This window comes from Cydia pomonella, chromosome 14, assembly GCF_033807575.1.
Source record: "Cydia pomonella isolate Wapato2018A chromosome 14, ilCydPomo1, whole genome shotgun sequence".
In the NCBI taxonomy this organism is placed as follows: domain Eukaryota; kingdom Metazoa; phylum Arthropoda; class Insecta; order Lepidoptera; family Tortricidae; genus Cydia; species Cydia pomonella.
The window spans coordinates 8723034-8736856 of NC_084716.1; the positions used below are offsets into that span (position 1 = coordinate 8723034).

Consider the following 13823-nt stretch of genomic DNA (forward strand, 5'->3'; position numbering starts at 1 on the left):
GTTATAACCATTACATTATTTTCAGCCGATTTCACCCCTTTCCGGGGGGGTGAATTTAGTAACGATTGTATAAAGTTCGATTTTTAGCCCATACAAAACAATCCGTAGTGATTTTATTAGTCCTTAGAATTAGTTCCTGACTTTAGTGAAATTTGAGTTAATTTGACCGTACTACAAGGAGAAACGGAGATACTTCGCTCGTTTTCCCTCGCTCAGTAAACAAGTGTCTGGGCTTTTGATATGATAGTATATTATCAGAGATTGACTAATGGTTATAATTATTAATTATTAACTGTTGAGCTAACGGTACTTTCGAATCCTAATCTGATTGCGGTCGACTAATACGACCATATCTGAAGACAATCGCTAACTAACCAAAGTTCGGTATGTGCTTAATACTTGTGACGTGTTTATTTGTGTTGCGTATATAAGATTACATCAAGTGGCTAGCTGCTGGAGGCGAGAGCACCAGGGTCCTGTTTCACCACGCTTACAATTGACACCTGACACTGTATTGACAATTTTATATCCATTTCTGGGTCTGTAAACGACGGCACCTAGCGTCAATATTTATTTGTTGGACCAGCAATGTACGGTGAATAGTCACCGTGGTAAAACGAGAGCTTTCTTACAGAAAATACATACAATGGTCGCGGGCGCGAGCAGTCAAACCCTTAAATCTCTGACTCACTTTCGACTCTGGTAATACGCGCCAACTTCAACCGGCTAAATTGATGAGAATCGTACTTTAGGGAAATACGCAGGTACAAATATTATATGTAGGTAATTTATCATTAGCACGAACAGTATCTCGTATTTCGAAAGTATTGTAAAATAAAGATGTAGGCAGTATCCATCAGACATTAATAATAATTATACTTCATATCAGTTCCAAGATACTCTTCGGTAGGTATTATACGACTCAGGGCTCAAACCTACGAACTCCGTTTTGAAAACCAAACCATATGTATATCTAGAAGCAGCGTCCATCCACGATTTCTTCCATGTAAAAAGTCGTTACAAACTTTCGACAGCATTTTTACCACTTCAGTGTTGGAATCTCAAAAAACAACCTTCCTTGACGGAGCTCCACAATATTTTCAGAGCGTCTTTCAACATCAATGTTCTAGGCTACTGGCTGCAGTTGCGTGATAAACTATGATATCGTAAAATGGGCTTACTTTGATCCCCACTTGATAATTTTATTATGCTCCAACACTTCCAACAGCTTGAACAGTTTCTATATACACATTAAAACTATATCAGAATTTCTAATTGTTACAACATGTGATATATCGGGTTGTTCGAAAGGATTTGTGTCCGGCAATTAATTAATACCAATACTAAGACTGTTTAACTATGTACTGTTTATTGTAGCAAATGATAAAAGTACTTACATTTTACTATACGTTGTCTTTATCCCTAGAGTGGGGGTAACGGAGCAGAAAGCGTTTAGTTACCACAAACATCATAGTAGTGATGGTCTACTTTAAAATATACTATAATAATTTAAACAATATAATATTTAAAAACTGAGACTTTTGAATTTTGTACCAAATTCTGGAGCAAAAAAGGCAAATTTTATACTAATTATGTTGCTGAGTGTACATAGAAAACAGCACTTTCGGTAATGGGTGTAACTCAAGCTAAGCACACACGTACGCTTCGTTTGAGCAATACCTACATTACGTTAGCTACGCCCACTGATTTCAGCTTTTTGCCTCGACATTTTAGTACTCATATTGTATTCCGTCTTTGAATAGTTATCCTTTTGTAGGGGACAACAATTTTTGAGAAGGAAAACCAATCCTTTATAAGTTGGTATTGTAAAAATGTATCAAGCATGACTCGGTGCTAAACAAAACACAGGGTATTCCGAGCTTGCATCTAGCAAATTATCAAACTACAAACTTCAAATGCCTAACTTTACTTCCAAAACATGATGGTACCAAAATAGCAATACAAACAATAGATAAACTCTAGGTTAAGTATGTACTAACTTATTCTAGGTTAAATACTAACTTATTATCTAATCTAATTGGTAGTCAAATTTAGCAAGACATGTTTGCCGTGGGTACCAAGCTCAGCATATGCTAGACTGGCGTCCAGCGCTGGTTTCCAATTTGACCCCTTTTTGTTACATACATCTATCATCACCATATCACCTAATTGACATCCAGAGGCCTCCTCAAATTATCTCCAAGTTTCAAGATAAACCATTTCTAAAGTTCATGTCACTCCAAAAGATACGCCTACAAGTTGTGGACAAAGACAGTAGTTACTATTATCTTTAGATAAAAAAACGCAATGCACACAAAAAATCGGTACTTTTTCCGTGTTTGTGTGTGTAGTGGGTGTATGTGGTCTAGGGGCACGCAGTTTAAAAATGGTCCCTTGCCGCGCTTATCAAGAGCATTTGTGGGGGGGCACTAGCCAACAATATAATACATTAAATACAGAAACGACTTGTATCGATCGTTCCATACAATGTGTACGTTAATTTTAAATGCTCAATAAATAAGCTTGTTACTGGCTAGGACGAAATTGACAGGCGGGCATTGTTAGCAAACATAATGGTTTTCATTTCGCTACTGTCGATTGCAGACTAGTTTCAGAGCCTGATACGTATAATTAAACAAATACGGTTTTCATGCGGTTCACAAACTGACAGATCGCTAGATCTATTGCGGTCAGCGGACTGTATAGACTTATTTCGCCGGGAAACAGTAGCTTAGCACCTTCTCTGTATTGCGTAGCGAACGTTGTGAACGGAGCGGGTGCACTCCTGCGCCTAGTGACACCTACCATCGCAGGTAAAATTCGTCTTACGCGTCTATACCAGTTAGCGTTACTAATACTATTTTTCAATAGACGTTCAGCTTCACCCTCCTCGTTCAATTCGCGCAAGACAGAAGGCCCTTATATGTTCGACTCACAAGGAACGCCTCTTCCATTTAAATCATTGACAGTACGCTCGTTGCTCGTCTTGCTGCATTGGGGACGGGGAGACAAGATAGCCGGGAACATCGCCTGTTGCGACATCCGAAGCTGTCACCTGCCCCTTATGTCTAGGGCTAAATAAAATAATATTATAGATAATTAAGAAATATTATGGGACAAGCTTACATAAATCGACATAATCCCATAATAAGCTCAATAAATCTTGTTTTGTGGGCACTAGCCGACGATGTAATACATTAAATACAGAAACAAATATTCGCGATAGACATACAAATAAATGCCCTTAATGAGATTCGCCTCATTCATTACCTACTCGGTTAGGCGGCCGAGCGGATAAACTTAGAATTTTATCTCCATAGTAATTTTCAAATAAATTAAATGTGTCTGATTTCATTCATAAAGCGTTTGTTTCATTCGTATTCTCCAAATTACAATACCTATACGCAAATGATTGAAACAAGGAAACAACTGTCAAAATGATTCCCTTTTAACAGGCTTATCGCAATAAACAAACTCGAACAGGTGTTTGAACTTCAGAAAAAGATTCGTTCTTTAATGAAGTCGTAGGAAAGGAATTTAATTACTTAGTTGGGTAATTTCTTTCCGAGAAACCTGCTGAAGTTGTAAAAACGTTGTTTTGAAATGGCACGCACTAATTAAATAAAGTATGTATATTCATTTTTAAGATAGCATGCGGCTGTAAACTTTTTAAATTATTCTATTATACATATATATATATATATATATATGTATATATATATATATATATATATATATATATATATATATATATATATATATTTTTTAATTAAATTATTTTAGTCTTACATGCAAATGAGTGTAGGTATTTAAAATAGATAAATTTAATTTAAGTATATATTTTTATTTAGGAAAGGTAAGGCAAGGTAAGAAAAGTACCAGGGCAAGAGTTACACTTTTTATTATTATTATTATTTAAACTTTATTGCACAAGTACAAGTATGACGTACAATAGGCGGACTTAATGCCTTAAGGCATTCTCTACCAGTCAACCACTGGGCCAAACAGAAATTTGCTAAGGTGGGTGCAGTGTGAAAAAAATATTCCAAAATTAAATACTAAGTCTAATACTACTAAGCCAGTATACAAACTAATAGGTAATATATATAATACTTTTTATCCCTTATACATAGTTAATAGAACAACAGAGCAGTGTCTGTGTTACATTTTCCAACGTGTCATAAATTGCAGTTTCAAATTGCCACTCTCGAGTCAAATAGGCCCTTATGTCAGCAGCTATTGCGAGAAATTCACCAAATTTTCTAACGGTATAAAAGACAAATCAAATTAAGCGCACCAGAACCTACGTCACTCATAACCTTTATTTATATTATCCGGCTTTTCATGCCTTAAGGGTCCTTATGCTACATATGCATAAAGACCCTTTAGCCATGGACTGTCACATAAGGTCCCTGCAATTATCAAACAAAACTTTGAACGTAGAACTTCGCTCTCAATTATGTGTGAATTCACGTGTTTCGGCAATATTAATTAGGACCCCCGGAGGAGATATAAAGTAGAAAAGTTAATTTGTTTATTACATAAATAAAACCGTAGGTATATAAAATAAATGGTAACATTTGCATTTTGCATATCATAAGACATATAGCGCTAATCAAGAGAAAATAAAAAACTAAAACTATAGGATATTCGAATCAGGAACAATTTAATCGAATCGCGCCTTGTTAAAATGGGATGTTTGCTTTTTCACTTGATAACCCTGTCAATCATACGGCAGACATGATTGAAAGCCGTTTAAATTCCCCTATCGACCATACCTGTGCATTTTGACATAGTTAAACTAGTAACTCTGTAAGCTGAAAATAGATTCTCAATTCTGTCTTTGCATACATAGCTTAAAACTGACAATAAACAATCTGAAACATTTTGAAAAGATTCCAAAAATTCTACAATTTCTACAATTCTATGGCCTGTAACACGAGCATATTATTAAAACATAGATTGTTCAATAACATAAAAAAATGAAGTCCTTAGACTTCCTATTTTTCATACAAATTAAATATTGTCTTTAATGGACGCTTTCATTAATGTTATTGACGTTTCTTGTCAAGCTTTAAACATAACAAAATTTGCAATACATTGCGTCTTAGAAAAAACATTAAAGAAAAAACTAAACAAAAGTTATTTTTAAAAGTTGTTGAACAAATGTTGCTCAGTTTGAGGAGTACCTACAGCCTGCAGTTTAATTTATTGCTCCTGTTTCAGGCGGAACCACTATTATTCGTTATCGATCCTGCTCACAAAATTCCATAAGAATAGGTTGAGCAATGCGATCTATGAGAACAGACGGACACACATACAAATACAAATACAAAATTTACTTCGTTACTTCGTAATAGATGAAGTATAGGATAAAACACGAGTCTGTTTAACTTACAAATACATATTATAATTTGGTTAGCGTAGCCCTCACAATAGTTAAAGCCTGTGTCGAAATAATTTTCACCTAAACTGTAACGTAGACGTCAAATAGTTATAAATAAGGAAAGTACAGCGATCTGTACCTCTAGTGTAAATTTTATTCGATATCGTAACGTTTAACATTCGATTGCGTTAAGTCTCATTTTGTATGGGATTTTGAGTTTCCAAAACGTTCCGCTTGGCGCGCTGTTTCTAAATCCCATACTAAATGAGACTTAACGCAAATTACGCGTACGTCACGTTTCGAAATCGAATCAATGTACACTAATCGAATCTGTTATGAAAAATACAAGCAATGCGCAAGTACCTACTAAAGTTTCTAAAATAAATGTCCGTTATTTTCTCACGACAAGACAACAAAAGGAACCTTCCCTTTAACATTCGTATGTAGATAAAGAAATATGTGTGCTGCTGGTATGATTTATTACGTTTTTACGTGAAATGAACATGCAAGTGCCATGTGAGTTGGCGAGTTTATGCACAAAAATATAAATACTGGTATTTTGCGGACAATCGTACAAAGATCGACCTCGCCCCAAGCTAAGCAAAATTCGTACTACCCACTTAGGCGACGATATACATAGTTATATTGACAAATATATACTTAGATAACATCTCTACAACTGAGGAACAAATATTTGTGATGAACATCTAAATAAAGCAAATTACCAGAATTCGAACCCGGGACCTCCTACTTTGCAGGCAGAATCACTATCAACTAGGCTAGGTGGCTGTTTACAAATACATCGATATTTTCTTTAATTTTTAAAAACAACTTTATTTGATATTGTATCTTTATCAATCAGAAGTAACTTATTCTTTACAAAGTTCTTTAAGAAACTCTGTCTTTTTGTTGTTTTAACACTTAAACCGCCAAACCAATTAAAAATAAATTTAAACAGTTTGATGTGTCACGAGAAAGAACATAGGATAGTTTTTATTGCGGGAATTACCCCGGTGAAAATGGAATTTACTATGGAAGTGGGATATGGATACTTCCATTCTAGTAGTAAATATAACGCGAGCTACGCGCTACGAGCGTAGGCTACTCGTATAACATGGATTTTCCCGTTCATAGCGAAAGGCGTCTTCGAACAGAAATCCCGCCTAGCGGGTCGCTGCCAGTAAATGAGCTAAATAAAAAAACTTACTTTTTTTTAACGCTGGAATTGACCTGAAAAGTACACGGCTACGATTTCGTATGATTACAAAAGCGAATACAAGGGCACATTATATAAAAAAAATCTGGGGTTAAAATTATAAAAACGCTCGATATAAAATTTTCAAACTGCCAGCATTGCTAATAAAATGCACGTCACACTCAAATAAATTGTGTCTCAAAATATAGGTAAGAAGTTATGTTTTCAAACAATAAACGTTTTTATTTCGCTGCGTGATCTCAAAATAACTCATTATAGAAACTTTCTGTATTGCCAGTAAAGAAGCTTCAGTTAAAAGCGAGTACAATATAATTAGGTATATTACTAACCGATATATTTCAAAGTAAAAGACTTGTCAGTGATTACGATAGTAGTAGTAATGTCGTTTAATTAACTAGAAGGCTCTCCGACATTTCCTAAGATCTTCAACGAAACAAAAGTTAAGTTAAAAAGGGCAACTTTTAACTTTAGTTGAGTAGTTACCTATTTCCAAAGCGCTTGAAGTTAGTCTCTTGTTTACTATACCTACAGATTAAAAGCTGAAACTATTTAGCTTGAAGTTCTACTAATAACGACGATATAAACTAAACAGTAAGGAAGTTAATGACCCCAAACCTAAATCTTACATATTTTACAGGCGACAGATAGGTGTATGTAGAAGAAATCAACATGTTTGGCAACCCAAAGTAAATAGTGAAGCAACTATGGTGAATAGAAGTTTTTACTTTTTTTGGCAATTTATGTTAATGCCAAAAGCCCATTACTCTTACCACACTATGCTCCTCATGCTGTTCCTTGCGCTGCCGCGATGGACATTGCCTTCTCTGGCCACACGCTGTTCTAATCACGACGCTCCGCACTAAGTATTGCCAATCTTTTGACTCGTGCCAATAAACCGATAAAAAAGGGAGCGGTGGGCACGACGAGGAGCATGACGTGCGGTAACGTAACGGGTAACGTTCCCACACTACGTCTTTGCCTACTTTCCTCGCTACGTCCCATGCCACTCGATGAGTGTGTGGCAGGGGTATTTGAATATGCCAATTACTATTATTAACTGTACGATAGCTGCAATGTTCTAAACCCGAGGCCATTTTGGAAAGAATAACTCGACTACCAATTCCAACAAATTTTCTCTTAACAACCATCTTTCTGGTGAATTATCAGTTACCTTCATTTTTACCATCACGGAACAATGGTATTCCGGACCTTTGGGAAACGTGCGTGGAGTCGAACCCAACACGTAGAGGCCCTTTTGATACTTAAATGAAATGTAAGTGGTGAGCGGATACTGCCCTTGCCCGTGTCATGGGACGCACGTAGAGGCTGCACTCGCCAGGGTATAAGGACTATTAAGAGTTGATAGAATCTGCAATGAACTAGGGTGAAAGCGATCGACTAAATATTTGGCTATGGCATTTAACACATTCTTATTTTTATATATCGTCGTCTAGTACCCATTATTACCCCCTTATTCATAAACATCCACTAAAGTGGCCAAGCCGCAAATAATCGATTCCATCATACCAATACGTCGGAAAGGGACAAACGATTATTAGCGGCTTGTCAACTTTAGTAGACGTTTATGAATAAGGAGGTTAATCTTTATTGAGCTTACTGAGTCGCTTTGTGTAATTAAGACTGTCGAGTTTTTTTTTTTATATTACTTATTACAGAACCCCAAAACCTCAAAGTAGATTAACCTATGTGCTAATAACATGAACAAATCTCTTGGTGACTCTTTATTCAATAAACGTCACAATAAATCAACAGTTTGACTCTTCACACAACTTCGCTGTTTTTGCGTCACCATTATAATGATTTATACCGGCTTCTTTTGTCTCTACTTACTGGTGCACGGGAAAAAACTCAACAAATTAGAGGAAATAATAATTTCACTCTTTTGTTTGTTTTCATTTTGAAACTATGGTCTCGGTTCGTGATTTTAGCAACCACAAAGGCGCTTGGAACTTTGTTTAGGACTTTTAGCTGTAGAATAAATTTAGGTAATCGTTTTACGGGACATTTTAAAAGTTGACTTTTTACGCGTCCTTTTGTATGTTGCCTTTTTTTTTAAACACTGTACGTTTGATTTATTAAACTACTTTTATTTGGCTGACTTTATGAATCAAAATACGAGTATAACTCTTTACAATAAATAGCCAATTATTTTAAACAATACCCACGTTACAGAAAGTGATAGTATTGATAACGTTATATTATATTGTCCATGTCATATAACGTTATATGTAAAACTGCTAGTGTAGGGGCACTATTATGCTCTTTATGTACGAGTATGAAAAGGTATTTTTCGTATTCTTTCTTTCGTATAAATAAAAGCGTTTTTGCTATTTATAAATGTTTTCCACGGATTTGATGTATTTTTATATAATAAGTCATCTAGTATAGTAAAATATAAACGGCCTGCCATTTCAACTGCATTCAAAGACTTCTGCTGAATTAAGCCGGTATTGAGACCTCTTTACAGAGTTCTTATTGGAATCTCCTTACCGCTTTTCTCTAAGATTTCTCGGGGATCCGTAGTGGTGTTCAATAATAAAAAATATTTTTGATTATGCTATAAATTGACAAAAATAATACGTCAAATTTAAACTACTGTTTCATAAGATCATACTTTTTTACAAATATGTCAATATGCTACAGTCAAGACAAACAAATAATACTATATTTGTCATAGTATTGAATTTTATTGTGTATGTAAAATCGTTAATCGTTATCAGTCGGATAAAAAATGCGTTTTGCGGTTTTACAATCTTTATTCGTTTAGATCCTATGTTAGTAATTTATTTTAATGATTTCCCCAGAGTCAAATAGCTAAAACTTAAAATTAGCTCATGTATCAAATGATGATTTCAAATAAAATCAAACAACGTAAATTAACCACTACTGCAATATTTGAAACCTTCAAACTCAAATCCTTCCAATAGAGACACACAAGTCTAGGGGGGGATACGTATTTTTTTATTATCTTATTTATAACACGAGAAAGAATACAAATAACTTGAAACTAAGATGCGCTACAGAAACCTATAAAAGTTTACGCGTGGTGCTAATGCATCAACTTCGCTCACACTGCATGTTTAGGTATAATAAAGAAGGAAAAGGTAGAAAAAGATAGCAGCTAACACCATCACACATTCCCGTTCGTTTATGTATGTAATATAAAAATTCTTAAACGTGTTTTTACGCACTGAATTTCTTCAAGTTTTATATAATTTGAATTAGCCTGTCAAGCACTAGAAAGTTTACCAATTTTTTTTAAATCGAATTAATAATATTACCTGGATCAGTTTAAATTTCGTGACCATTTCCCTGTATGTGACCACCGGTCTGGTCTAGTGGGTAGTAACCCTGCCTATGAAGCCGATGGTCCTGGGTTCGAATCGCGGTAAGGGCATGATCACAGATATTTGTTCCCGAGTCATGAATGTTTTCTATGTATTTAAGTATTTGTTTATTATATATTGTTTTCTGAGTACCCTCAACACAAGCCTTCTTGAATTTACCTTGGAATTTAGTCAATTTGTGTAAAAAATTCCCTATAATATAATATATGTCATTTAAAGGTAACACGCTAAAACAACCACAAATTATACAACACACTTAATTAGGTCCAAGGCATAAAAGGTTAAGTTGAAAGCGATTGTTTTGGAATTCCATTTGTTTCTGGCGGGCTGGGTTAATATCTAATTATTTTTATCATTAGTTAAATACTTACTAAGTCACATTCCCTGTAAGGTTATTTGACGTTCATATTTGATAAAACGTTTTGTTATTTGGGCATTTTTAGAAAAAAAAAGTATTATTTGATTTTTTTCGACAAACCATCAACTTCAGGACTATCGTTTCAAAAAGTAAAAAAAAGGTCCGAAAAATCGGCCGTTTCGTGACATATTTTATATGGACCGTCACAAAATTGACACCCATATTTTGTATGAACAACTGGGGACACTATTTAAGAGTCCGCAACAAGCTCGGTTCTCCTTACAAAAGTAGTTCCACTCTCATTTCACGACGACTACCTAGATTGCTCCGAAACTTTGTACTTACAATAAGATAAGGTATAGTTTATGTAGCTACAGATACCATAGTTAAAAAATATAGCGAATTTAAGCTTTTTATTTAAAAAAAACATGTTTTTGCTCTATTTTGTTTGTTTTATAAGCTGGAGCAATATAAGCTAATTACAGGCATAGATATAATCCAACACGTAGTTATAAAATGAGAACGAAACTCCGTTTGTATGAACAGCGATTCCCTATAAATGTTTACCTTGTCCCAGTGTTTCTATTACCGCATCAAACTTACCTACGTTTAAATACAAGCCACACATCATGGACTTACGCATCAACTGTTTAAACAACGAATATGGTCACTTCTAGCATTTGACTATGACTAGTCAAACACCAGATTATGTCATTGTCGTTTGGTTTTGATCTAAACCACAAAAACCAGTCTGTTCCTACTAGACAAACTTAGGTATGCAGAATTTGCAGTCATTATCTACAACGCATGGAGCGCCCATAGACTTTATTGGCTCTAAAATTACCCTTATGCCGCTCAAAGCCGACCGCCCTGAGCTGACCCCAGCTCCTTTATTACTATTAATTAATAATTCCTTTAACTATTAATACAATTTGGAAGTTGTAATGAATTTGGGCCACATACAGATAAGGTTACTATATGTGGGTTGTGTAATACGTTATTTACTTTTCAACTGACGACCGACATGGATGAAACCCAAATATATTAATCCAATTTCATTTCCTTTATTTACATTACGGGAAACCAGAAACAATGTAGTTAGGCATTTTTAAATAAGTAGTATTTTTGAATGTGTGTTTATTGACTAATCCAAAAATTATTTTGTCAAATTGGAAAAAAAATAGAGGTACAGTCAGCACCAAAAGTAGCGGATCAAACAACGGTTCAAAAGTATCTACCATTATGTAACTGCTTACCAAAAAATATGGGAACGAATTTATTGTTTACAGCGTGTAGAAAAACATACCAGGTGACAAAACTGGTATCCAAGTTGTCATTTTAGAAAATCGTTGGAAAATTAATAATCACAGCTTGGACAAATTATCGCAAAAACAAATACGGTAATAGAAAATAGTTATTTTTTTTACAAGGAGGAAACGTTGTTTAACCGCTCGTGCTAATATTATACCCGAATCTAATATAATATTGATACCCGAGCAAGCGAAAGATTCCAACATTTAACCACGAGCGTAACGAGTGTTTCAAAAAGTGGAACCTTTATCGTTACGAGGGTTTCAAGACACGAGGGTTGAAGAAATTTGGCCACCGAGTGAAACAACATTTTTCACCACACCAACTCGAGAGATATCTCTAAAATATCAAACAAAATCAAACGAAATAAAATCCAAGTTGAACGACATCATTCAAATCATCATTTAAATGTGAATTCTACTACTAAAATTACTAAAAAAAAAACTAAAACTAAAAATTACTACTACTAAAATTGTGTCTCTGTTTGGCCCTATGGTTGACTGGCTTAATGCAATTTGGCATTAAGTCCGCCATTTGTGCATTGTTGTATATATTTCGTGCAATAAAGTTTAAATAAATAAACATAAGGAAATAACTCAAAATTTGCATCAAATTACTTTGCCACACAAGTGGATAAAAATGCAGTTTAGTCATCATCTTTTGAACAATCAAGAGAGCCTCTACCAACTGGTGTGGTGAAAATACATTTTTGGGTTACTAAAATGAATATAATTTCATAATTAACACTGTAAATAACACGTATTTAAAACATCTTGTTATAATTTCGAGTTACTGTCTTGCGATGGTTCTGTGATAATCTGTCCGAGCTATGAGAGTGCCCGCCTTCCAGTCAAACATTATTGCTTCCGGGGTCCATTATTTAAAAAAACGAATATTATGCTTTTAAGCCCACACAACATAATTTACGGGATCAAGTTAAAAGATTAATTACAAAGTTAATACCTGAACAAAGAGTTAAAACATCAAAGGACCGGATGACAAAAGAATAAACTCGACCCGATTTTACCTTGCCAACGAAATGTACGAATAAGTATGATTATTCCTTGAAAAGCTTTTTCTCGTAAATGTTAATAATTAGAGGGGGCAAAACAGGTCATAATGAGGTTGTTCTCGTATTTATTTAGTTTACAAAATAAATAGAGTCAGGTAATTTAGATTTAAATGGATAAATTATTTTACGGTTTTTTTCTTTTTCAACACTTTACACATTGACACTTTACACACACCTGGGAGATTGCTCAACAAACGGATGCCAAAAACTGACAAATAGGGGAAATAATTCGTGTATAAGCGAAATTTGGCATAGTTGCAGGGAATGGTGTTTGAACTAATGTCCGCTCTTTAGCTCAATGGCGGATTGGGGACTTCAGCTTCACACACACACCTCTATTTTTTTAGAAGATAAGAATAAGAATAAGAATAAGAAACCATTTATTGCCACACAAAATACAATGTTTCAATTAAAAATAATAAAAATAGGCATGCGCGGCAAAAGGAACGGACTCAGCGTACGCTGCGTCAGCCATTTTATTACAAATTGATTGCGCAGCGCTGATTTTCAGTCCGTCCCCTTCACTGAACCACATTGATATGACATGCGGGTTAATAATAATAAGATGTATATGAAAATTAAATAAATTTAAATAATCTGTATAGTCGTAGTGATAATCAACATATTGATTATAATATTGTTCATGAAAGCCGCTAGGAATTTAATATCACTGTCAATGATACAGTCAGCGTCAAATACTTTGTAGCAGTCAAAGTGGCCAAATAGTTCGGTACACCATACTAAATATATGGTGTATCGAACTATTTGGCTACTTTGATTGCTACAAAGTATTTGACGCTGACTGTACAAAGTAAGAAGTGCCACAGAAATCAAATTCCTTGAGCGTATGCAAATCTTGTGATAATTACTGATGAGTGAAATTATATAGACTATATACATAGTGCGTAATAGAGAGAAAGAGAGTAAAACGAGATTTACATCTTTCTATGAAAATGAAAAATGAAAATGAAAATGATTTTATTTCATAACTGTTGGGTACACATATGACAAACAAGGTTGGGTCTTCCTAGTAGGTAAGAAATACCTGTGTCAGGAAGTCCCGCTCCTCCATAATAAACAATGGTTGTTTGTAACAATTGTAACTATCTGAT

At 34.7% G+C, this 13823-nt stretch overlaps 1 protein-coding gene across 2 annotated transcripts in view; it reads left to right on the plus strand.

Moving 5' to 3' along the window:
- Positions 1-13823, plus strand: part of LOC133524856 (allatostatin-A) — a 142789-nt gene that overhangs the window by 89209 nt on the left and 39757 nt on the right. The window lies entirely within an intron of this gene.